The sequence below is a fragment of the Dasypus novemcinctus genome, chromosome 3 (genome assembly GCF_030445035.2).
Source record: "Dasypus novemcinctus isolate mDasNov1 chromosome 3, mDasNov1.1.hap2, whole genome shotgun sequence".
Classification (NCBI taxonomy): domain Eukaryota; kingdom Metazoa; phylum Chordata; class Mammalia; order Cingulata; family Dasypodidae; genus Dasypus; species Dasypus novemcinctus.
Window position 1 is genome coordinate 134,723,085 of NC_080675.1, and position 25,579 is coordinate 134,748,663.

The following is a 25,579-nucleotide window of genomic DNA, read 5'->3' on the forward strand; positions in this document are numbered from 1 at the left end:
CTCTTTCTCTCTATCTCTACAGAATGAATGCTTCAAGAACTGGATAATATGACATTGAACTCAAATAGTCCCCTTCCTAGCAGAGTTCAGAGGTCTTTGAAACTACAGGTAATTAATCCTCCTGGCTCCTGTGAGCTGGCAGAATAGTGACCCTGGCTGAGAGGAGTTGGGTATTTGCCAAGAGGCAGTGGAGTTGATAGCAATGCTGGCAGACTAAGTCCCCAAGTTCCCATTTTTAAAAACCCCCTTGAAGAAGGGAACTTCACACAAGGGAAAACTACGTTGTGAGAGGGGAGAACTGCCAGAAATTGCTGAGTAATTGATGAAAACCAGTTGCCCAACCCAAGTCTTGAACGTAGTTTCTTCTTTCCTCCACCTGCCCAAAAAACTCATATAAAGGCTTCTTACTGGGAAAATTCTTTAAAAAGGAATGAAGTTCAATTTCATATTGTAGAAAGACTCAATGCGTTATTTACCTATGATCTCCAAATATTCTTTCCTAGTCCCACCAAGACTTGGAACCAGAGTATCTTTTTAGGGGTTCTTTGAACTAAAGAATTAGTTATTTAAAACACACACACACACACATTAAAATATATGTTAGAATAAAATGCTTAAAAATATTAAGAATACTCCCAACTTTTAATAGTGATAATTCCTGGGTTAGGAAAATGGGAACCCTTTTTATCTCTTATGTAATGACAGAGTTTTGCAATAACTGTACTTGTTTGTTAGTTTTAGAATAAGTTAAAAAATACCCAAAACACGTAACGTTCCTTTTGAAAACCACTTCAACTTGGATTTGAGTGAGGCCATTTTACGTTGCCTCGTAACTGCACCCTCTCACAGTCCTCGCCCAACCTACCCTTAATGGCCTGAGAAATTCCTATCATGGGTCTTCCAGATGTTTGTCTTTCTGAGAGAAAGCAATGCTACCATTTTTTAAAAAATATCTTTTATTTCCAGCTTTTCTATAATTACCGAGGCCAGGTATTCAGCCCCTAGCTGAATATTTAATATTGGCTTGTTTTCATTCCTCCCTCTGTGTTGTTTACTTTACTAATTCTAATGTGATTACTTTTTTTTTTCAGGCTCAACTGAATAGGAGATTTTGGCTTTGATTCCAGAGTGATGTTTCACAGAAAGTCAACTCTTGTTCCAGGTACTTGATAAACATCTCACTAATTTCTGTTTCTAAGCAATTAACATTTTGGTTAGCAAACCCAGAGCCCTTCGGTTACCGTTTGCCTCCTACACAAGAAGCAAGCTAATGAAGCCCACGGAGCGCTGCTAGCCCTCCATTTCCCTTTAATGGTTTCTGTCACCCGAGCCAAGCAGCTCCCGCCATGACGCTGCACATCCCTGCGCAGCCTCAGGGCAGGCGGCAGAATGCAAATGACGGGGGCCCTCAAACTGCACCTCACAGAGAGCTGTTCCGAGTTACTCTCTCCATATTTCTCTTCCTAACTTCCAAGTTTGAGTGTGATGTGCTATTTTAACTTATTTTTAGTGGAAAGAACATTAAACCTCAGGGTGATGGTGGCAAATTGCTGAACTATGTGTTCTGGTTTGACTAGAATAAATGAGAAAGTTGTTTTTTTTTCCTTTTGGGGGGGCGGATAAGGGGGGAATGAGGAATGTTGAACCCAAGGCAAATTAGAGAGATAAAAATATAGATGTTCCTAGTACCTGGGTTCTAGGTATGAAAAAAAAGTCACAATAATATAATAATTAAACTGCAGGAAGTTTTAACCATTAACAAGGTGTTTCTTGTCAGACATATTCAAAATTCTTGCACTCACATTTTAATTGCATTTTGCAATTTTAATTTGCATTATGTTAAAATGCTTTCTGCCATCGGCATGGACCTACGGGCTTTAAAGGGAAAGGAACACGGTTAGAGGCTCTTCTAAAAGCATCCAAGTCTTCTTGGATAGAGGAACCCTCACCCAGGGGTGCTATGTGGCATTACAGAAATGAATCGAGATTCTGGTCCAATGTTTCCCTTGAAACATGCTTAAAACTGCATTTCTCTTTTCACATCAACTTTAAAAAAACACACACAAAAAGCCAAAAAACCAAAAACAAAACACTGCCCTCTGTACTTGACTGGAGAAATATCCTGAGTCAGTTCATCTTCCATTCTCTGGCCAACTGAGTTCCCAGTGTAGGAATGGTTCCTTTTTTTTTCCAGATCTGGCTCTCTGTGGTGGTGGTAGTGGTTAAGAATTGCCATTTTAAAACACCAAAACCTTTCATTCAGTTAAATACACCCTTTATCTGTTTCTCAAATGAACTCCTTGAGGCAGTATGTTCTATGTATTCCTAGAAACATTATACAAGAACAAGATTGGACAATCTTACCCAGGTTGCTACAGAGACCATTCCTTCCCACTGTACAGGAAATTCATGTACTTCTTTTCAGATCTGTCTTCACAAGATTAGAAAGACAGGAAGAAACAACTCCATCCCTCCATTCTTGGAAAGGGGTAGGGATGTGGTGCCTCATATTTCCCTAGCTTTTACTTGGATCAAGTGTGGGAATTGCCCTGCATGACATTGCACTGATGGATACAAGCCCTTATACAGTTTGTCAAAACCTATAAAGTGGTGTGGAGCAAAGTGTAAACCATAATGGAACTAGAGACTATGGTTAGTAGCAGTGCTTCAATATGTGTTCATCAATTGTAACAAATGTACCACATTAATGAGAGATGTTGTTAATGGGGGAAATTGTGGGAAGAGGAGGGGTGAGGCATATGGGAATCCTCTATATTTTCCATGCAACATTTATGTAATTGAAAGCTCCTATAAAATAAAGGGAAAAAAGTGTGGAAGTAATGAAGAAACCAGAAGGGGACACTAAACTTTAGGGGAGAAGGGAAAGTAGCTACCCTCCCACACACCAGCAAATCACCTAGCTTTCTGCTAATTGATGAAAAGTGACTGAAAAGGTAATAGTACCTCTCTGGGATGTCCAAACATCCTTACTATCAATTAGAAAGCAATGTAAGATTCTTGAAGGAAAGGGACGCCTACAATTGATTCTTCAAAAAATTGTTTTAGTAGCTCAATTTTTTCTTTCCTTTTAAAAGATTCTAAAGAGAATACATGTACATAGAAGAAAATTTGGAATTAAAAAAGAAGTTTAAAGAAGCATGGAGGAAAAAAAAAATCACCCATAATCCGAGTAGCCAAATGAAACGATCATTAACATCTCAGAATGCTTTCTTCCACTATTTTATCTTATGCTCTTTTATCTTTACATAACTGTGACCACTCTGTACACAGAATTTCATATACTCTTTTCTTTTTTCTAGTTCATTATTTTAATATTCCATCGTATGGCTATATACTATAATTTAGTAATTTCCTAATGCTGGTCATTTAGGGCATTTCTAATTTGAACCATTATAAATAGTACTTGAATAGACTTTTTTTTGCACACTAATCTTAGCATTTCAAATTATTTCCTTTGGATAATCTACTGGAAGTGGAATTACCTGATCAAAGAATACCATCATTTTTAAGGATCTTAAAACACAATTTATATTAACACAGTGTGTGAATATCTTCCTGAAGCTCTGACTGCATTGATTAATGTCATTTAAAAATCTTTGCTGTTTTTTAGGTCCCTGTTATTTAACTTTATTTTTACCAGTGAGGCAGAAAATGATTTATGGACTAATAAGCTATTTGTATTGTTGGTTTATGACCTTTGTTGATTTTTGCCAGTGATTTGTAGTAATTAAATATGAAGGTTATTAACTTTTTTTGTGCCCTGTATGTTGAAAAATGCATTTTCTTATCAGTTTGCTTTTTGACCTCTGACTATGTTTTTGATAATTTTTGACAGCAAAAATTTTACATATCTCTATGCTTCAATTCATTGACCTTTAACTCCGATTTCTTCATTGCGTTAAAGTATTTGAAAATCTTCACCATCTAGACTAGGTAAATATGCAAAAATATATTCTTCTCATTAATTTTTTTCAAAAAATGATTTCTTTAATCTATCTAGAACTTAGTTTGCTATATGGTATGAGAAAAATTAATTTTCCCTGGTAATAAACTAACAATTATCCCCATATACACTTGTGGACTACTTTTTCCCTACAACTTTAATATGTACTTTGTATATACACATGTAAGAATACACATATGCAAGATTGTGTTTCAGGGTTTTCCTTTTATATTTTACTGATCTATTTGCCTATTCTTTTACCAGTAGTTTCCCCATCTCCAGTTCTTTTTTAGAAGTTCTTTTAGCTCCACTTATATGGAATTGTTCCAATGCAAAAGGTAGCCAAGACTTACAAAGAAGGTCGTCTTAAGATTCTTGGAGAAAGAGAATCCCTGCCTTTAAAGTTTTCAGTGTGAGTTGAAAACAATGTCATGTTAGCTGTTTTTATGTCTTTCTTGGACTTTTAAGGACTTTCTTGCTTTCTTGACAGTCATGGGAACAGTAATATAAAGAAGAATTAGGTGGTTTGTTGTTGTTGTTGTTGTTCCTCTCAAGAAAAGAAATTTTCCAATGAGAAGATTCAGCAATTTATATGAAAAGATCGTCTCTGCTTGGGCTTCCAGGGCACCAGTAAAGATATCAATTCCTGTATATGTAGAAAATTGGCCAGAAACTGTTACACAATAAAAAATGAATGGGAGCATGGATTTGGACTGCCCTGTGAGGGTTCTACAATATATGTGCTGAATAATTTTGTTTCGTTTTTAAGGCTTGTTAACTGTGGTACTGATACCTTAGGATGATGGCGTTATAGGTGACTTGTTTTCTTTTTCTTTTTAAAAAATTTAATTTACTTCTGATTTTTCCAAATTGCATACAGCTATTGTTTTTAATAGTGGTCTGTTAATTAACTTTCCGGAATACACTATTGGAAGCTTCAGTCCCAAGAAGTGCAATGTTATAAAAAATGGAATTTCCATTTCTTCACCTCTTACCTTAATGGACACAGCAACATTAAAACTCTTCTCATTTAGGAGAGATTTTGTGAAAATGAGACAGGGTATTTCTAAACTAAAGCCTTTGCCTCTGAATAAGATTTAACCCCAAATGAGGCTGGGGATTGCAAGAAAGGATGAAAAAACTACCTCTTAAAATTGCTATTTCTAAAGCTAACAGGAATTCTTTTGCAGTAGCTTTTTTTTCTTTGACAACCAAGGACTGATAACATCTTGCATGCTAAAAAGTAAAAGGCTATAAGTAAGTGCTTAATGGATACAATTTTTTCCTGTAAATTCCCTTTTTGGGAGACAACTGGTACTATTTTACTGTTTTGAAGATCCCCATTCTTCTTTAATGGTCTCTACCTTCCTCTTTTCTTAGTTTTTCTTAATTGTTCTGCTTTTCATTAGTAGATAATTCTCTCTGCCTGACCAACAGTGATCAGGGTCAGGTCATGGACAATATACTATATCTGGTTTAGTCTGGCTCGAGAAAAGCGAAACAGTGCCTCGTCCTCAAATTAGTCACTTCAAGTATAAGTGATAGTCAGGCTCCGTGGTAATGATTTTGTTGCAGGAAGCACTTGAGAATACCTGCTTCAACTTTTTTCACCCATAAGCAGATCTTTGCATTTCTTTTCTATGCCATATTGAAAAGAAATAAAAACCAAGCCCCGTACATATCAATTAAATGCATAAACAATTAGGTAATAGTCCATGTCCCCCTTAAGCCTTTTGTGCTTGTTTTCCTTTCTTAGAATAACACTTAAAAGTCATCAAAGCACCAACATTGCCAGCATCTCTCCACTTCAGGGTGTGGGGAGTGTGCTGCATGTAAAATCTCTGCTCTACAATGGATAGATGTCCACATTATTTCTTGGAACCAGGCTTCCAGCGTTTAACACTGTGAGATGGAGAAAATTTCCTTCCACTCAAATACTGTCAGTGCCAATGTGCTTTTCAAGAGATTGTCTGTGAGATTCTGAACATTGAAACTGCCAAAAAAATTGAGCTGGACAGATCCTTGCTATCACTTTTTCTGCTAAATATAGATAAGTTGTCTTCAGGTTGCACTAGCCATTTCCAGCTTCAGCTTCTCAGTTTGGGAGGGGGCACTGAGGCGCACATCTCTGGTACTTAAACTGCATAAAGCTAAGCTGACCCTACTCAGGGATTCTGCGGAGCAAGGGAAGGGGCTAGAAATGGAAATAGGAGACAGGAGTCTTAGTTTTGGTTAAATATAAGGACAATGGGAGATGTTGAATTAATGATGGTATTTGCTTAAAATATAATTAGCCATCAGTATCGCCGAAGGAAAGATATATAGGAGGAGCTGCTATTTAGGAAAACACTGGAATAGAGTAGGGGTTCTTAACCTTTTATGTTCCACCGATCCCTTTGCCAGTTGGGTGAAAACCACAGACCCCTTATTAAGTCCACACTATACTGTGTATTATTTATTAAATATATCACACCCACACCAACACATACCCACAAAAATAATGTGTGTTTTTTTGAATTTCAATTCAAGCTCACAGACCCCTTGTTAAGACCCCTGGAGTAGAGTGTAAAGAGAGGCAATGAGGTATAGAGTCCAATAGCCTTGGATCTGAATCCCAGCTCTGCCACTTATCCTATGTTTGATTTGGGGTTAATTACTTAACCTCTCTGAGCCTCAGGATCTGCATATATTAAATATAGGTAAAATAGTATTTCCCTCAGAGCTTATTAGGATTAATATCAGGATTAAAATACATGGCACTATTAAGTTCTCAACATTTGTTGGTGCTCTTCTCCTTCTCCCCTTTTAGGCAAATCATTAAAGCTGCTTGGACTACAGTTGTTTCAATGTTAGCAAGTCCTAATGGTTCTACTTCTAAAATACATCAAGAATTTATGCACTTCTCTCTATTTCCATTGCTACCTTGCCAGTACAAGCCACTGTCTCCAGCTCTTGCATGGACTACTGCAATAGCTTCCTAATTGGTCTCCCTCCTTCTGTGCTTAAACCCTGCACAGTCCCACTCTGCACAGTAGCTGAAGTTTTTAAAAATGTTAATCATATCATGCCAGTCCCCTACCTAAAACCCACGGCTTCTTGCTGCACTGAGAATAAAATCCAAACCCATCAGCACAGCCTTTGAGGCTCCACACAATCTAGCCTCCGCTGTATCCAGGTCTGACCACTTCTGGGGCTGTGCTTTAAAGGGGACACTGTCAACTGGATCATATCCCAGAGAACAAACTGAAAGCCATTGTAGGAGAAAGAAGAAAAGAAAATGGGGAGAGACTGAGAAGACTTGATAGTTGTCAAATATTTGAAGGTTTTCAGGTAAAGACAGACTCTGTACTGTCCATGGGACAAAACCGAAACTGGTAAGTGGAAGTTGCTGGGAGGCAGATTTTGACTCTGTCAATACAAGGAATGTCTAGCAGTCTGACTTGGTATCTAAGCAAAGGTCTGCTGGGAAATATAATGAGCAGCCGTCATCACTGGACGTTTAGAAGTTCAGGCAGGCGGGCAGTCCTCCAGCCAGCAACGTCCTACAAGGAATTCCTTCACCTGTGGATGGGCAGTGTGCACCCTTTCTGGCAAGCCTGTAACTGAAATCTCTTCAAACGTTCTAGGCTGTCTAGTAATACGTAATCATATGTAATGTGTAGCATATGATGGGTCTGCTACTGTTAATGATCTAGGCCCCAAAAACTCTGAATTTTAAAAGTTAACATAGAATCGCATAGATCCATGGTTTCAGATTCTTATCTGGAGAGCAAATTTGTCTGTTTCCTATCCCCTGAGATTTCTAAAAAGCGGAAGCAGGCTACTACTGGTCTTGGGGAACCCTGGGGTTAGGGATGAGGCTGGAGAGCATAAGGGTTGAATTAGATCTGTTTTAATTTGCACCCTAAGAACTGTTAATTTCTACCTATCCCTTCTGGCAGGGGTGGATGGTAACTTGAGGCAGAAGTTGATCCTCTTTGGAGACACCCCCCAGCCTGACCCTTCTTTTCTCCTTCTTTCCTTCCCTTGCCTTTCATTAGAATCCCTATGAGTCTTTGAATGCTTAGCATGAAAATGAGCCCATTTTATTTTTGGAACCCACAGAGGCTGCCCTGAGGGGAGTTATTGTGTTGCTTTTAGCAGCTAAACAAAAAGGTGTGAAATCATTTGCTGGCTGTTCTAGAATGGGAAAAATAAATAAATAAACTGAGAAGGAAGGTTCAGGCAGTGTGTGGCAACTTGGACGGAACCTCGTGACCTGGCCTTCTCTGAGGCTTATTAGTAACCAAAGTGGTTTCGGGAATGCCTGTGCATTTCTCTCACCTACCCAGGAAGTTACTAGAATAGCAAGGGAAGCCACTGGGATTTTAAAAAAAAATTTTTATTTAATGATTCATTTTGAAATACTATTTCCATGCTGCTTTGAAAATGACTTGGGGAGGGAATTCGTTTGAGAAAATTCCGTAAAACCCTTTGTAACCTTGTTCCTGTTTTTAGGGAGGGTGAGGAAGAGAGCAGAGGACCATTTAACCAAACTTTTAAGAATCAGAAAATCCATCTCACACTGCTGTGGACAGGTACGTGAGTCTCTAACACAGGCCTTTGTTGATTTAAACACATAACAGTAATAAAGGTCAAAGACCTCAAGCTACAAAGACTTCTGAAATTTGACTTTGAGTGTTCTGAAAGCCCCAGATATTTCTCTTTCTTGGAAGAGCACCATATTTTGAAGTGTCTCTTCATTTGCAGGGACAAATTTAATTTCAGTTAACATCTTTGATATAGAATTTTTCTTTCTTACAGTGGAATCATTTTCAAACTATATCCTTAGCCTCAAGATTTCATGATGTTTCTTCCTCCCTCCCAAGAGGCAAGCCCTGTTCTGCAGCTGACATGTGTCCTTCCCTCCTGGGCCTTTACAGAGGCCTGACCAAATAGCTGCTCGGTGTAATGAACGTGGCCTTCCGAGGATGTGGGCAGCTGGCTTCAGCAGCAGGGTGGATGTCCCCACTCAGTCAGTCAGTGGGCCTGTCTTGGTAAGGTGGCTAAGCCTCCTTTTATTCTGCATTCAAGGCCAGAATAATGTAGTAGAGTACAAGACCAGAACTAGGCAAAACCCCTTTAAAGCATTATTAGATTAATTAATCCACAGAGCAAAAATCTTGATGGCCCACTCTTGTCAGGGACTATGCTATGTGCTAAGCTATAGTGAGTCACATGACAGACAAATGGAAATGAAAGCCACTGTAACACTCAGATTTCTCTTAGCAGGGTACTATCTTTGCTTAGGAATATTCTGTGAAAAGCTAAGACCTTGCAGATATGGATGATGGGAACCAAGAGACAACTGAACTGAGCTCAGCAGGATGTAGGAGAAAGATGGAGAAAGGAGAGCAGAGAGAGAGAAAATAGCTAGAAATCTCGGCATGGCAGAGAGAGCAGAGGGATGAGAGCAGAAAGAGGAAAAATGAGGAAGAGAAAAGGGCACGTGGCGAAGTGGTTATCGTGAAAAAATTCTATGGTGGTATAGTTGCTGGAGGTCTCTGAACACCAAGGTATCTAAGGATCAATTTGAAGTGATTTGCTTTTCTGTGAAAGAAATCCATTGCTTGTACCCATCCTTCAACTTCTGCTCACCCCCCTTAAAAAAAAAAGAAAATCTTTAGTGGAGTAGAGCTGAATTTTTATGTATGGGTTTACCTGGTTTGAAACTTATGCAGCCCTGGGGATTTGATCAGACATTGGATAAAAAGAAACAAATTGGTGAAAGTAGAAATTCAGCACTAAAAGGAACATGAAAATGCAGCTCTGGGTGACGGCCTTCCCAGCCCCACTTTAATCCTAAGAATTCTCAGAAATCCTGGTGAGGGCTTTGACCTTCCTTTAGGGCATGGGGAAAGGGCATCGAGGGACACCTCAAAGGACAGAGAGAGCTTATGTGATACCGGGTTTGAGAGATGTTCTCCTGATTTCACAGTTTTGCACTTAGTTTATAGGGAACATGATTTGAATACGGGGGTGGACTGTGAAATTATAATTTATCAACCCTCTACCATAGCTACCCCAATGTCTCCAACTAGCAAACTCCTACTCATCTTTTTAGATTCTATTTAAATGCCACCTTATCCATGGAGCCTTCCCTGCTCCCCCAGGGAGAATAAATTCCCTCCTCTGGAATTTCATCTCGCTCCCTACATATCTCTGTTCCAGTTCTTATCATACCATATCACATGGTACCGAGCAGTAATACATACAACGAGGTGGACGTCACTTTGGTCTCCCCAGAAGCCTCACAAGATATAGTGCGGCTTTGCTGAGTAAAACCTGGGTATGGGAGCAATCCAGGGAAACTGAGCAGAACTCCAAACCCCAGAATGGTGGCACTGCTCTCCCTCAATCATTTCGTTCCCAGTCGTCACCTGTCTTGCCCCGTATTCCTAGTTTGAACCCATGGGTCCCAGAAGTAAAAGCAATGTAAGAGTCGTTTGTTTGTTTATTTACTCCCCTGTGCCAAGACCCAGAGTGATGAGGCTGGATTGCATATGGGCGTGGGCATCAGAAACTGGAAAGTCTCCCTCGACCCGGCCTGCCTGGTTCGTATGCTTGGGCAAGTCACTTAGCTCCTCTGGGGCTCCGTTTCCTCACCCAGTGGTAATGACCAGCTTCACAGGGTGGCTGCAAAACCTAATTAAGGATTGAGAAGGAGGCAGAACATACAAAGTGTGGCATGCACGCAAATTTCTTCCCATGTTTATTTCTGGGCTCGGTAACCTGTTGGTAGGAAGTGTTTATGACCTGGAAGAAGAGACTAGCAAGGAATTTAACCAGCTATCCTCATTCCAAAATGGTTCACTTGGTACTGATTGGGAAATGGATCATGTGTAATTCCTTTGGCTCTAGTAAGTTCCATGGCACTTGCTGCTAACTTGCTGTGTGTGGCTGGCTAACTCTAGGCCCTCTTTTCTATGGCTAAGAGGCCTTTCTCTATGGTTCCTTTGTGCTCAGGTATCATGTGATGTTTTAAACTTTTATTTCAGAGCTGCCTATATCCTCAAACCACACTTAGAAATAAGGTTGGTGAATGGTACAAGTTTGTGAGTGAACCTAAGTGGCCCCTGGAGCCACAGAAGACAGGGACTTGGGAAGCCTTGCCCAGATGGCACCCCAACTCTGACTGGCTTGGGGAGGTCACTACCTGTTTTCTAAGTGCTTGGAGACCTGGGCCCTTTCATTCAGTGTTTCTATCACTGTCAGAGCCAACAGCTTCATTGCTAATTGTTTGTTGAACAAATAGAGCAAAAAGACACTGGTCTTGGGGCAAGAGTGAGAAAGTTAAGAGACAGAAAACAAACTAACACAGTGGATTGAGTTACTGCCTTGAAAAACTGTATTATTAATATTACCTTTTCTTTTTTAAATCAGAGGCTGCCCCTGTGCTGAGACTATTAAGAACAGAACTGTTCAGAAACAGAGGAGAGGCCAGGGCCTCACGCACAGGAGGTACTCAAAAATGTTGTGTGATTTGTTTACGTTTCTTATTTAAAAAGAGCCTCCTCTAGACTGACGAAATCAGCCTCTCACAGCTGCACCTGTCTTGAGACTCTGCGATCACCTCCCAGAGGCCAGGCGAGGAGGAGGAGGGAGGCAGCTATTGCAGGTTGCTGGGCCAGGTGTAGTGGCGGCTGTGCAAAGGCGTGAGGCCCCCGAGACTTACATAACGCCTGAGTTGGTGAAGAATGGAGAACACAGGCCAAAAGGGAGGATGCAATAATGATTTTGATTGACTAATTTACATGAGACACACACCTTTGAAAGCATGACTGTCTCATCTGTATCCAAGAGAACAAGAAGGTGCCTTCCACGCAGTCCTGAAGAAGGTGTGGATAAATGGAAAATTGGATATGCATTAAATCACATGCCAGTTCAAATACATAGAAACATACTTAAAAAGTTCAGTGTCAGCAGAATATGATATATAGTCTAATTACATCATTATTGGATGCATTGTTATTATCATTTCTCAACTTCATTTAAAAGTCACTTTAAGAAAACACAAACCTAATTTTGTAATGTTAACCTTTGGTGTCCATAGATAAATTTCTTGGGAAACTGTGGCTACTGGGAATGTTGAAGAGATTTTTTTTTTTCAAACCAAAGAATTAAAACTAGTGTCCTCCATGCCTAAAGTAACATTTTCTTTAGAAGCCTTATAGTAGAAAAATGCCACATGCTAGGGATTAAAAACTGAAAGCAGCTAATCCTAAAACATGAAAGGAAACAGGGGGTTCTGAGAAGTGCAAATATGTTGAAATACGTCTGTCATGAAAGCTGGTCATAGTGATTCTCTGAAAAATAGTCTTTTTGCAAAGATAACTTATTATTATACCCCTTGGATGGCTCTCAGTTTCTAATGAGTTTAATTTTATCTACTGTGATGTTTTAAACAAAAGATACTGTGGAAACATCCTTTTATTAATAATTCTCCCTCTCTTTCATTTGAGGTGGAGAGGAAAGTATTCTGTGATTCTCTCTGCATCTTACACTGAATGTATGAAGGATGGCGAAGCAGCGCAAGACAATTCCAACACTTATGCAGCCACATAGCCATCCAGCTGTTAAAGGAGTTCAAATCACAAATTACTAACTACTCCAGAGAGGTTTCTCAATCTACATCCCACTCCGAGGTCAACTTTCATCACAGGTGCACTTGGCTGTAAGGCACTCGTAATCTCAGAAGCAGATGTGGCTGCCAAGTTCAAGTTGCCATGACTCTGAACATAGTATAACATTCCTGCTCCAACCAGAGCTCATAACTCATGTGGCCGTTCAGCTGAGGGCTGTTCTTGGTACCACTCTGACTCATACACACTGGCTATAGTATGGCAGCAGGTGAAAGACTTAAGTGTCACTAAGTTGGTTTCCAGTTGCTTCCAGGAAAAAAAAAATCCATGGCATATAAGATTCTTGTTTCTGAAACCTGGCACATTTCCCACTGTGCTCAGAGGCCACGAGAGGAGATCTGTCGGTTGCTGCCATGCCCTGAAGTGCTATCTCCCACACTTTAGGGGACACACAGCAACCTGGGGACCTCAACATTCTGGGGGGTCTAGAAAAAAGCACTCTATATCCATTGTAAAACTATGCCAAGCAGCTAAGCCCTGACAAACCACTTCTTAGCTCTTCCAACTTCAGATGTTCTGTTTTAGGAGTTGTCAATCAGCCCCACAATATATGCTGATTTTACGGTGTGATACACATCTACTAGAAAGAAGGCCAAAAGGCAGGTCTCACCTCCCTAGATATCTTCTGCAAATGATCTGATTGCTCCTCACCTCAGTCCCCCACTCTGCCCTGGCTGCTTTCTCTCCATATCATTCTTAGGCTGTCTGTCTAATTTGGTTTGCGCATCCACGAAGCTGGGTAAACACTGAAGTGCCATGAATATTAAAATAATAAACAAACGTGAATGTGTTATTTACCAATAGTCACCTCAAAAAGCAAGGGAGTAGCAAACTCACGTGAACTTGGCCTTTGTTTCTTTGGCAACTGAAAGCTCAAAATGCAATTTTGACATTTTTGCATAGTAATTTACGTTGACAACCCCCACCCATGTGATCAAAATTTCAATGTAAAAATAAATCTAGAAACAATCTGGTCACACATTTTTAGGTATGTGTACCCAATGACACACTCTGCAAAGTAAGCACAAGCTTGGTAACTGGCCACATCCTTTACCCGTTGGGTCCTAAGAGTTAGCGAACTTTATCTTTATGATGAAATGGCTTTTAGAAGTGGGTATCACCAAGTTCAGAACCCAAGCATCATTACTGAGAAAAAGCATTTTCCTTTTAAACAGAGAAACCAACAGCCATGCACTAAAAGGCCTGAAAAAAGGTTGAGCTACCACAAAACAAACAAATATTCAACTCTATTTCAGGAAGTTGAGAGAGGATCAAACAAACCTCTTGCTATTGAAGTCCTAGGAGAACATTTACCCTGACTTCAGCCTTAGTTCCTATTTATGCTGCTGGCTTTTATACATCGACCTCAGGAGGGCATTCCAGCTTCAGGTTACTCACAGAGAGTTGTGGGAAAAATGGAGGCCTGAAAATATCACCAGCGGCTGAGGGGAAGAGAAAGTAGTGGAGGAGGGGAATGGCCTCAAATTTGAATTTGTTTCCAAACACTGTTCAAACCACAGTTCTGCCCTTGAGGCGAGGATATCTCAAAAAACTGGAGAAATTCCACAGAGAGAAGGTGAGAAAGCGTTCTCAGGGTGTGACCATGCCTGTGAGGAGAATGCCTCTCTCCTTGTGGGGTGAAACTGGGAAACAAGAGAGCCTTTTGTGGAGTCCTGCTGAAGGTTTCTACTCTGAAGAAGTTTGTGATTTTCTGAGCCTGAGGAGGCGGATTTGGTCCACTGGTGTATTTTCATGCAAATAATCTTCTGCCATAAAGAGGAACGATGCCAACCCCTTACAAACAAAATCTTTGTTCTTTAAGTATATTACTTTTCAGTTCTTCATGTCACTGACACCCATAATAATGCTTTGGTTGGTATTTTTATTCCCATTTGATGGATTTGATGGAAAATTGAGCCTGAGAGACAAAATAACAAATCCAAAGTTACACAATAAATATGTCAAAGACCTAAGATACAAACCTGGCCTTTCTATCTCTAATGCCTGAGTTCTTTCAGACATGCTGCAACTGCCTCCTAAGTACCTCTTTTCTAAAATCCGACATTATTTTCTGAGGGAAGAGAGAGAACTTTTGTTGAAGAAAGCGAAAGAATTTTGACTGAGGCGAGAGCACAGTGCAGAGGGAAAGGTTATCACTTAGGGTGTTATTACTATGTCCCCATCTTTTCATGGAAACCTACGGAGGTTTCCTCCTATACCTACATGTCGGAACTAGCTGGTGAAACTTCAGTCACACCCTGCGTATGGTGCAAGTCTACATCAGAGAAGCAAAAGGAGAAAACTGCTGTCTCCAGAAGTATCAAATCTAAAGGATATATGCTTCTAAACACACATAAATGCCATCTGTTGCTGAGCTCGGAAGGTCTCAATGTGGTTTTTTCCACACTTCAGCAAGAACAAGGGAAACGGACTTTGGCCCAGTGGTTAGGGCGTCCGTCTACCACATGGGAGGCCCGTGGTTCAAACCCCGGGCCTCCTTGACCCGTGTGGAGCTGGCCATGCGCAGTGCTGATGCGCGCAAGGAGTGCCGTGCCACGCAGGGGTGTCCCCCGCGTGGGGGAGCCCCACGCGCAAGGCGTGCGCCAGTGAGGAGAGCCGCCCAGCGTGAAAAGAAAGAGCAGCCTGCCCAGGAATGGCGCCGCCCACACTTCCCGTGCCACTGACGGCAACAGAAGCGGACAAAGAAACAAGACGCAGCAAATGGACACCAAGAACAGACAACCAGGGGAGGGGGGGGGGAATTAAATAAATAAATAAATCTTAAAAAAAAAAAAATGCAAGAACAAGTCTTCCACAAGTAGAGCATTCCTATTTAGATGTTTCTGCTACGTGCCTTATCTATGTAAATATCCACTGGCTCACTCTGGGGCTGGCTTAGAAGAAGTCTCCTGCAAACCTTCATGCTCCTTTTGTTATGATATAATAGATATTAGTTTCACAAAACAGGCAACTGTTCTATGGTACAAAATCGATCATTTTCCTCCCACCTACCCCCAACCCCCATAGTATCAGTCCTCTCAAGTGCAGAAGACTTCCATTCCAGGAGGCTTCTGGGAGATTTCCCACAGAGAGCAGCCACCACCCCACCCCTTTTTAAAGTTGGGGCGACATGCCCATAAAGGAGACTATCCCTTTCAGAATTCAGAACAGCCATTTTAGTCCCCTAAATCTGAGAGAGATAACTTTACAATCCACTTTAGGTTTATGTGGGGAACCATTAATATCAGGCTTGAGCCTTGAGGGCTAGAATTTCATGGGCCACTAAGCATGTCACCAGGTGGAAAGCTGTCACTAGCTGAGATTTGAGCTACACTGAGATAACCACAGTCAGCCTGGCTTAAGGAAGTGTAGCCCTGATCATGGAGGGGTGTCCTTTTACCCCCACCCCCATCACCAGTCACCAATTCTTTCCTTCCTCCGCTGAACTCAACCTGGCTCCTTCATATCTTATTAGGTCTTTATGATTTGTCTCCCATATTCGATAGTAGTCTGCCTTTCTCTTACCTACAGTGAGGGGCTTGGTGATTTAGAAAGAAATGGAGACTTGCTGGCCGGCAGGCAGACCTGGATTTATACCCTTGCACTGCCAATTAGTAACTATGAAACAATGCACAAGTTACTTAAACCATCTTGGTTCCAGATTTTCCAACTGCAAAATTATTGAGGATTAATAGTATAAGACAGGTTTAATTTGGACCAATGGGTAGATATTATAGGGAGATAGATTTCCTACTCAGTAGACAGAACCTTCTAGAAACAGAATGGCTCAAAAACAGTGTAGGCTGCCTTGAAAAGAAATGAAGTGAATATCCTCTACTAAAGGCATTTGTGCATAAGCTGGATGCATGGTGGGAGGATTTGGGGAATAGATGAGAGTTTGGACAGGCCATTGCAAAAATCCCTACTAATCTTGAAATTCCTTGATTCTATGATTTGCATATGTCTTTCTAGAAAAGCCAAGAAAAATCCTTTCAAAATCCCCAATGGATAAGAAAAGTAAAATGTCATTCCCCACCTCCACCCCCCATTTTCATTTTCCTTCTAGAAAATTAATCCCTTCCTTGTTTTTCTCTCTTCCACTCAATTAGTTGGTAGAGAATCACATTTCCACCGAGTGCACAAAACATATTTAACCATTTTGAAACACTTAACATTTAACACAAATCACATGGCCATAAGTTATAATTACTTCCCATTACACAAACAGTTCCATTTTTAGAAAAACTGAAATGCTCTGTGATGCCTCTTGCTATCCCTCTCCCCATTGTTTTTCTGTTAGACTAGCTTGGCAGTACTTTCCCATCCTGCTCCCTTGCTGTCTGAGCCCATGGCACCTGCCAATAAAAGTGATGACAGACTTTGATGCTCACACAGGTTTCCAACAACAGAGTTCACTTCATAATCACTAGAGTTCAGCCAGTAAGCTTGATCTGAGTGACACTGGATTTTTCACCTGAGATGTTACGCTGTAGGCTTTCATTTCTACAGGTTATGGACCACTTTGAAAGTGAATTTTTTAGCTTGCTAGGGAAAATGACCCATGAACCTGCAGACAAATCCCAACTGATTGGACAAAGCCCAATCCCTTGTTATAGTGCTTGAGTTTACTTGGAAAATTGGTTGCCATTGTATAAGTCATAGATACAGAGTCATCCTTTCAGGGTTGTGTGTGTGTGTGTGTGTGTACATATACATACATATATATATATACACACACACACACATGTATTTTAACATGGTTGGTGCATGAAGTACATCATAATATGTGTACCTTATGAAACAGTATTTACTTTTTGGTCACAGTAAATATCAAGAGCAGTCTTAAAATAGAGGAGGGTCACAGAAGATGAAAGGACATCAGACAGCAGTGAGTAAGAGGAATGCTATGACCAGGACTGCCATCCTAACCTTTATCACAAAATCACTGTCATTACTGACAACACATTGATCAGCCAGGCACTGTGTAACCAGGTGCTTGTACACACATGATCTTATTTATTCATCTATGTACTGTTATCCCCATTTTACAGATAAGGCTAAGAAATAACCACTGGTGGTAGAGCTGGAATTCGAGCCCAGGATGATGCCTCTGAAGCCTCTTGACTTTTCTTGATATTGCCCTGTTTTAGAGGTTTTTTTTTTTTTTTAGTACAGAGCCTGGTATCTGCCTCTCAGCTACCTGTTTTGGCTACCTTCTCTCATTTTTTTTGTCTCTGACATTATATTTCCTGGTGTTTGTGGCTGGATTCCTTCCTCTTCAAATTGTTCTCTTATTTGCCTAAAGTTATAGCTTATGTTTCAAATACTCAAGGGTATTATTTTTCACTTATTGGATTTTCAAAACAGAAATAATTTTAGGGACAATTAAAATCTCAGTGAGATCTTGGGTTCTACCAGGAGACCCTGACCCTTTAAGATGAGCAAGCATTGGACTGTACAACCCAGTGAGCCCTGTTGTAAATGATGGGCTATAGTTAATAGTAAAAATTACAAAAACCTTCTTTCATGAATTGTAAAAATGAACCACACCAATGTATGTTAACCATAGGAAACACTGTATTTTACATATGATTTTTCTGTCATCTTCAATCAACTTCTCTATTAATAATAATAAAAAGAAATAGCTTCCAATCCTCTCCTATGAAAGCTGCCATTCTGGATAGTTCAGAGTTGTACTATCATTTTAGTCAAAGAAGTTGCTCAATAAAGACTTGTTGACCAAAGTTTTTCACAGGCCAAAGACAGAAGTGTTATTTCTTCCCACTTGCAAATAAAGATTCAAATCTTTTCATAATGAAATATAGATAATGGAACTATTTAGATTTACACTTAAAAATGTTTAATGGTATAGTTAAATTTCTGTTTCCAAGATAGACTCTTATAAAGGAAGATTTATTTTTAACTTTGACACAATGTGAACTCAACAGATATATTTTCTCTATATTTTATGTCACAAATTCATTTCCGCTGAACCTATATGTCTGCAATAAATCAGGAAAAAACAAATGTGCATTAACATCAATCCTTCTGGAACTCTCCTAAAAATTTGAAGAGGAGGAAGCACTTCCTAATTCACTTTATGAGGCCAGGATTACCTTGATACCAAAGCCAGAAAAAGGCACTATAAGAAACTACAGACCAATATCCTTTATGAGCATAGGTGCAAAGATTTTCAGCAAAATACTACCAATGAATTCAACAGCATAGTAAAAGAATTATACACCATTACCAAGTGGGATCGATCTCAGGAAAGTACAGGTAGTTCAGTATATGAAAATCAATCAATGTAATATATGCCACATCAATACAATGAAGGAAAAACACATGATTCTCTCAATTGATGCAGAAAAAGCATTTTAAAAATCCAACACCTTTTCATAATAAAAACACTCAATAAACAAGAAATAGACTGGAACTTCTTCAACATGATAAAGGCCATTTATGAAAAAGCAACAGCTAACATCATACCTAATGGTAAAAGAATGAAAGCTTTTTCTCTAAGATCAGGAAAAAGACAAGGGTGCCCACTTTCACCTCTGCTATTCAATATTGCACTAGAAGTTGTAGCCAGAACAATTAGGCAAGAAAAAGAAATAAAAGGGACCCAAACTTAGGAAAAAGTAAAATTATATCTCTTCACAGATGATATGATCTTATATGCACAAAACCCTAAATAAATTTAATCAAGGACAGGCAAGACTTATACACTGAAAAACTACAACACATTGTTGAAAGAAATTAAAGAAGTTCTAAATGAATGATAAGATATTCTGTGTTTACAGGTTGAAAAGACTGACCATTGTTAAGATGACAATACTATCCCTATCAAAATCCAAACAGCGTTTTTTTTTCAGAAATGGGAAAATCCATCCTAAAATTCATATGGAATTTCCAGGGACCCCAAACTGCCAAATAAATCTTAAAAAACAACAAAGTTAGAGGTCTCATACTTCTTGATTTCAAATCTTACTACAAAGTTATGGTAATTAAAACAGTGTGGTACTGTCATAAGGATAGGCATAGAGACAAAAGGAACAGAACAGAAATAAAACCCTCAATTGATTCATGTTAAGGGGGCTAAGACCATTCAATAAATCACTGGGACCACTGGATATTGATATGCAAACAATGAAGCTGGATTTTTACCTTGTACCATACACAAAAATTAATGTGGATCAAAGACCTAAATAAAAGGTTAACATTATAAAACTCTTAGAAGAAAACATAGAGGAAAATCTTTATGACCTTGGCTTTAGCAATGGATTCTTAAATATTACATCAAAAGCACAGGTGGCAAAAGTAAAAACTGATAAGTTGGACAGCATTGAAATTAAAAGCTTTTTGTGCACTGAAAGGACACAATGAAGAGAGTGAAAAGCAACCCACAGAATGGGAGAAAATATTTTGAAATCATATATCTGATAAAGTTCTAGTATGCAGAGTATATAAAAAACACATCTCAACAGCAAAAAGACAACTGAATTAAAAAGTGGGCAAAGGAACACTCAGCTAAGATGGAGTTGAAGAAGGACAACCACCACACCATGGAGCCTAGAGTGATTACAACTGAAAGTGGGAGGATTGCATCCAGCATCCATGTGGAATCTGAGCCTCCTCTTGACATAGAGGTGCAATGGACACAACCAATCCAATGTCCACATAGAAGAGGTGGCATTGGATTGGGAAAAGTGGACATGGTGGCTGATGGGTATGGGGAAAGGCAGGAAGAGATGAGAGGTGGAGGCGTCTTTGGGACATGGAGCTGCCCTGGATGGTGCTTCAGAGGCAATCACTGGACATTGTATATCCTCACAGGGCCCACTGGATGGAATGGGGGAGAGTATGGGCCATGATGTGGACCATTGACTATGAGGTGCAGAGGTGCCCAAAGATGTACTTACCAAATCCAATGGATGTGTCATGATGATGGGAGGGAGTGTTGCTGGGGGGGGGGGGGGGGGGGAGAGGTGGGGTGGGGGGGTGGGGTTGAATGGGACCTCACATATATATTTTTAATGTAATATTATTACAAAGTCAATAAAATAAAAAATAAAAAAAATAAAAAAAAAGTGGGCAAAGGAATTAAATAGACATTACCTCAAAAGATGATACACAAATGTTCAATGACCACATGAAAAGATGCTCAATGTCATTAGTTATCAAGGATCAATGAGATACTACTTCACACACTGTGGAGATTATTTGAAAAAATAGAAAATAGCAAATGTTGATGAGGAGATGGAGAAACTGGAAACCTCATGCATGACTGGTCAAGTGTAAACTAACGTAGCCACTGTGAAAAAGAGTTTGGGGGTTTCTCAAAAAGTTATATAACTACTATATGACCCAGAAATTACACTCCCAGGTATATATACCCAAGAGATTTGAAAACAGGGACTTGAAGAGTTACTTGTACACCACTGTACACAGCAGCGTTATTCACAATAGTCAAATGGTGGAATCAACCCAGGTGTCCATTAGTAGATGCGCAGATAAATAAATTGTGCTGTATACATACAGTAGACTATCACTCAGCCATAACAAGAATGGAGTGCTGATACCAGCTACAAGCTATAACATGACTGAATCTTGAAAACATTAGACTAAGTGAAATAAGGACACACAAGTACAAATATTCTATGATTTCACTTATATGAAATTTCGAGAATAGTCAAATTCAGTCGGAAAGTAGATTAGGGTTTACTATGGGTTGAGGGGAGGGGAGAATGGGAAAATATTGCTCAATGGGTCCAGAGTTTCTGGTTGGAGTGATGAAAGGATTTTGGAAATAGATAGTGGTGACGGTTGCACAACATTGTGACTATAATTAATGACAACGAATGGCATACTTATAAATGGTTAAAAGAGAAAATTTTATGTTATATGTACTTTTCCACAATAAAAAAATCAGAAAGCAAAAAAATTCACAAATGAAAACAAACAAAAATAAAATAAGCAGGCAAAAAAGAAACAAATAACCTCCATTTTTTTCCTTGTTATGAAACTAGAATCTATGTTCTCTGAGGTTCTTGTTGCAGTAGGCTGCATAATGGTGCCCAAGACATCCACATCCTAATCCTCAGAACCTGTGAATATGGAACCTTACATGGCAAAAGGGACTGTGCAGATATGGTTAAGTTAAAGATCTTGTGAGAAGGGGAGATTATCCTGGATTATCTGGGTGGGCCCAATGTAATTACAAGGGTCCTTATAAGATGGAAGCAGGAGAGTCAAAGACATAGAAGTTGATATGACAATGTCAGGAGAGGGATAGACACAGGGACTGGAAGATGCGCCACTGCCGGCTTTGGAGGTGGAGAAAGGGGTCATGAGGCAATAAATATAGGTGGCCTCTAAAAGTTGGAAAAGGTAAAAAACAGATTCTCTTCTAGAGCCCCCAGAAGGAACCAGTGCCGCTGACCTGATTTTAGCTCAGTGAAACTGATTTTCGACTTCTGACCTCCAGAGAATAAATCTGTATTGTTCTAAGCAGTGAAGCTTGTGGTAATTTCCAACAATAGGAAACGAATATACTTGTTTACCATTCATTGTGACTCCTATGTCTAGTATAGTGCTTAGCATATAATATGGACTCATAAATTAATATTTATTGAGTGAATTGAAAATGTAAAAGAAGGAAATCACGAGACTGGATTATACCAAATTTATGGCAAAATTTTCTGGTTTAAAAATGCCTGATTTCTGAGGATGAGAACATTTCTTTAAGGCTCAGCTGGGTGTAGAGTTACTCAGGGGTCAGAGGCAAGGCCTTAGCACTTAGGAAGCTTTGTCTTAATACTTTAGCCCCAGCAGGCTTTTTCCTGGGAGGAGATGGAGCAGATAAACAGCATTTCAGAGGCCAATTGCTTTAAGAACATGAAGTTAGTGCTTTCAGGGACTCAAACAACAGGAAGACACGGAGGAAAAAGAGGCTGTTTCAATACCGTACAACTAGCAAATATTAGCACCTTGAAAAACGACTGATAACGTGGTAGGCAGGTGAATAAATGAAAGCATGAACGACATTCAGAATCAGCATATGTATATGTCACCCACCTCTTCCCAGAGCAAAGCAAGCAATCCTTCCAAAGGAGAAGCCAGTTTTCCACCGCCTTCTACCTTCTCTGCCTCCCTGGATGTTAATTTTAATCATATTTCATTTATATAAGGAAAACAAGAGCAAAGGAGAGCACTCTCCAACACTACACATACCTGTTGATATATACTTCGTGGATTTTGGGCATAGGGACTGCAAATCACATTTTTTTTCTGGTACCCTGACACCTGTTCCTTTTTGCAAGTCTTTTAATTTAAAGAAAAGGAAATTAAGTCTTTCTGGCTGATATGAAGTGTAGTTCCCCAAAGGAACTTAACACTTAATGGTTATATTAACGATTTATGGTAACTTCTTATTCAGGATTCTTTTTGATGCTTATGGAGGTAAAATCAATATCTCCCACCAAACTGCAGAAATTTAAATGATTTATTTTAGAATTAAAGGGAGAGAGAAAAGTTAATTAAAAAGACTAAAATAACTCCATTGCTCCAGAATCAAGATGTGGTTGCCTCTTAGGATCATAATTTAGGAAGAGAAGGGCCGTCCGTGGGAATCATTTCATGGATGAGGTAAACTGAGACCCAGATGGAGTTTCCCAAGATCACGCAGCGAGGAAGCTGCAGATTGAGGACTAGGACCCAGGCCTGCTGAGCATCCCAGTGCACTGTGCACACCCATCTGCCTCATTCCCTTAGGTGATGGTACAAGGAGTTTGGAAAACCCACAAAAATACACCAGATACCAATCCTGTCTTCAGGGTGTTTATAATCTAGCAAGAGTGATAACCCATGTATACAAAAAATTATGATACAAATAAACAGAGGCCTCGATTAAAGAGATACAGATTAAAAATAAGTCTGTAAATCATGGACTCCTGAGATTGTTTTTTTCTTTTTTTTCACAAATAGTAACCAAACTTAAGAAGAACTAGTGAACTTCCTCCTTTTTGAAAGTTTCCTTGAAACCAAGTACTTGGACTATAACTTAGTTAAGGATTTCACAATACATAATATTTATCAGCTTTGAAAAAATAAACGACAGAGCCGCAATGTGTGTTGGATGGGATCTTTTGGGCAGGTACCTCCCTATCTGCACAGGCAAGCCAAACAAAATGAGGCACCGAGTCAAAAAAGGAAGGAAGAGTGAAGAATAAAGCCACTGACCACCATCCCAGGAGTCCCCAGAGACTTGCTCCTCCCCTTCAGTGGTAGCTTCCTCTAAATCAGAAATACCACAATGAAGCATGTTAGGTACAGGGAAGCCCTTGGGTTGAAATCAAACTACAAAGTATTAGCAAAGACAGATGATGACCCACTAGAGACTCTCTTCTTGGTATAATCAGAAGAACAGAAAGGCCATTGAATAGCAAGGTTTGTGAGAAATATGGGTCATGTGCCTGCAGCACTTGTTGCTGGCAGAGTGGGCTATGTGGGTTGGCACACAGCCTGTGAATATTGGAAACCACAAATCTCCAGGGGTTCCCGAACAAAGTTAAAGCTCTTGTCCACGGTTCCCCTGCTTGCAGGTTGGCTCATGGAAGAAGCCCCTGAGGGAGCATCAAAGGCACTTCTGCAATTCTTCCTCCTCCTCCTCTCCGTTTCTTCCTCCCTGCCTTCCCTTCCCTCTCCTCTCCTATTGGATACGGGCATCTTAGTGGGTCTAACTGTAACTTGACACTTGTGCCAAACCCCCAGAGAAAACAGGCACTTTCCAGGACAACTATCAACCAGGAATTCACAAGCAGCTTTGGACAACCGGGCAAACTAGATCATCATGAACAAAACCAAGGGAAGCTGATTCTTTGCACCCTAGAGGACTAGAGAAGCTACCTCCAGTCCCAGCTTGCTTCATTTCAAAGGGGGGAAAAAAACTTCCCTGTGGAAACAACAAAGCCATTTCTTGAGAAGATGAGCCAGAGTGGGAATCTTTTAAAAACCTCTCCTTGGGAGTCTGACATTGAAACAAAGTACTTTGCTGCTTTGTTTGTCCAATCACAGACTTCTTTACAGGATTATGGCACTTTATCTTGACTTTCAAATAAATGCATGTGTTTCAGAAGGTGTAATTCTAGAAAAAATAGGAAAAGCTGAAAAGTTTTTAAAAAGCCTCAGAATTAAGTATACTCTGGACATAGAGAAAGAGCCAGGTTTTCACACTGCACTTCCATTTACCCGGAATGCTCTCTCAGCTCTTCCTTCACCTTAATTCTCTAGAATATTATGTAACCGTTTCTTCATCTGCTGTGATTTCCGCAAGTCCCCAAAGAGGGGAAGGGTGCTAGGCCATCTGGTTCCTTAGGAGCTGTATCCAAAGCACTTATATTGTGCCTTTGCATATTTTTCTGTCTCTGCTCTAGTCTCTTAAAAAAAAAAAAGGCTGGGGGGCGGGGCGTGTTTGGGGTGCGCAGGTACGGATTCTATCTTTTCTTTCTATATCCTCAGTGCTTTCCACATATTAGGAGGTCAGTAAGGTCAGGAGATCGACTGAATGAATAAATGAAATAGGTAGTTCTTGGGCATCCAACAGACAAGTGGATCCAGAGTACTGAGCAATGGATAGGCAAAAGGCAGGACCAAAGCCTGTGGCTGGTCTCTCCATAGACCACACACCCAGGGCAAGATCCTTCTGTATTTCCACATTCCCATCTACTTGTATGACTATATTTTTAGGAATCAGAGGGTTGCTTCCTATAAAATTATTAAAAAGAGTGGGCAAACTTATTTTGCAAATCCCAATATGATCCTCTACTTTATCCCAATGAGCTGCTAGTATGGACAATGCCAAGAAGATAAAGTTTTAGCAATGGTGTTTGCACTTAAAGGGTTTTGGCCACAAATGCTAAACAGAGCCCATTTT

The 25,579-nt window shown here is 39.9% G+C and overlaps 1 protein-coding gene and 1 long non-coding RNA gene across 4 annotated transcripts in view; one reads left to right on the forward strand and one right to left on the reverse strand.

The window, feature by feature from the left end:
* Positions 1-25,579, reverse strand: part of RORA (RAR related orphan receptor A) — a 712,506-nt gene that overhangs the window by 137,222 nt on the left and 549,705 nt on the right. The window lies entirely within an intron of this gene.
* LOC105745176 (uncharacterized) lies at positions 796-15,441 on the forward strand. 2 transcript variants are annotated; one of them, XR_009185114.2, is made up of 5 exons: positions 796-990; positions 1,092-1,162; positions 8,462-8,541; positions 11,387-11,464; positions 12,466-15,441. It is a non-coding gene; the product is annotated as an uncharacterized lncRNA (long non-coding RNA). The 2 variants fall into 2 exon arrangements; XR_001117993.3 differs by lacking the exons at positions 8,462-8,541; positions 11,387-11,464; positions 12,466-15,441 and adding an exon at positions 3,096-5,302.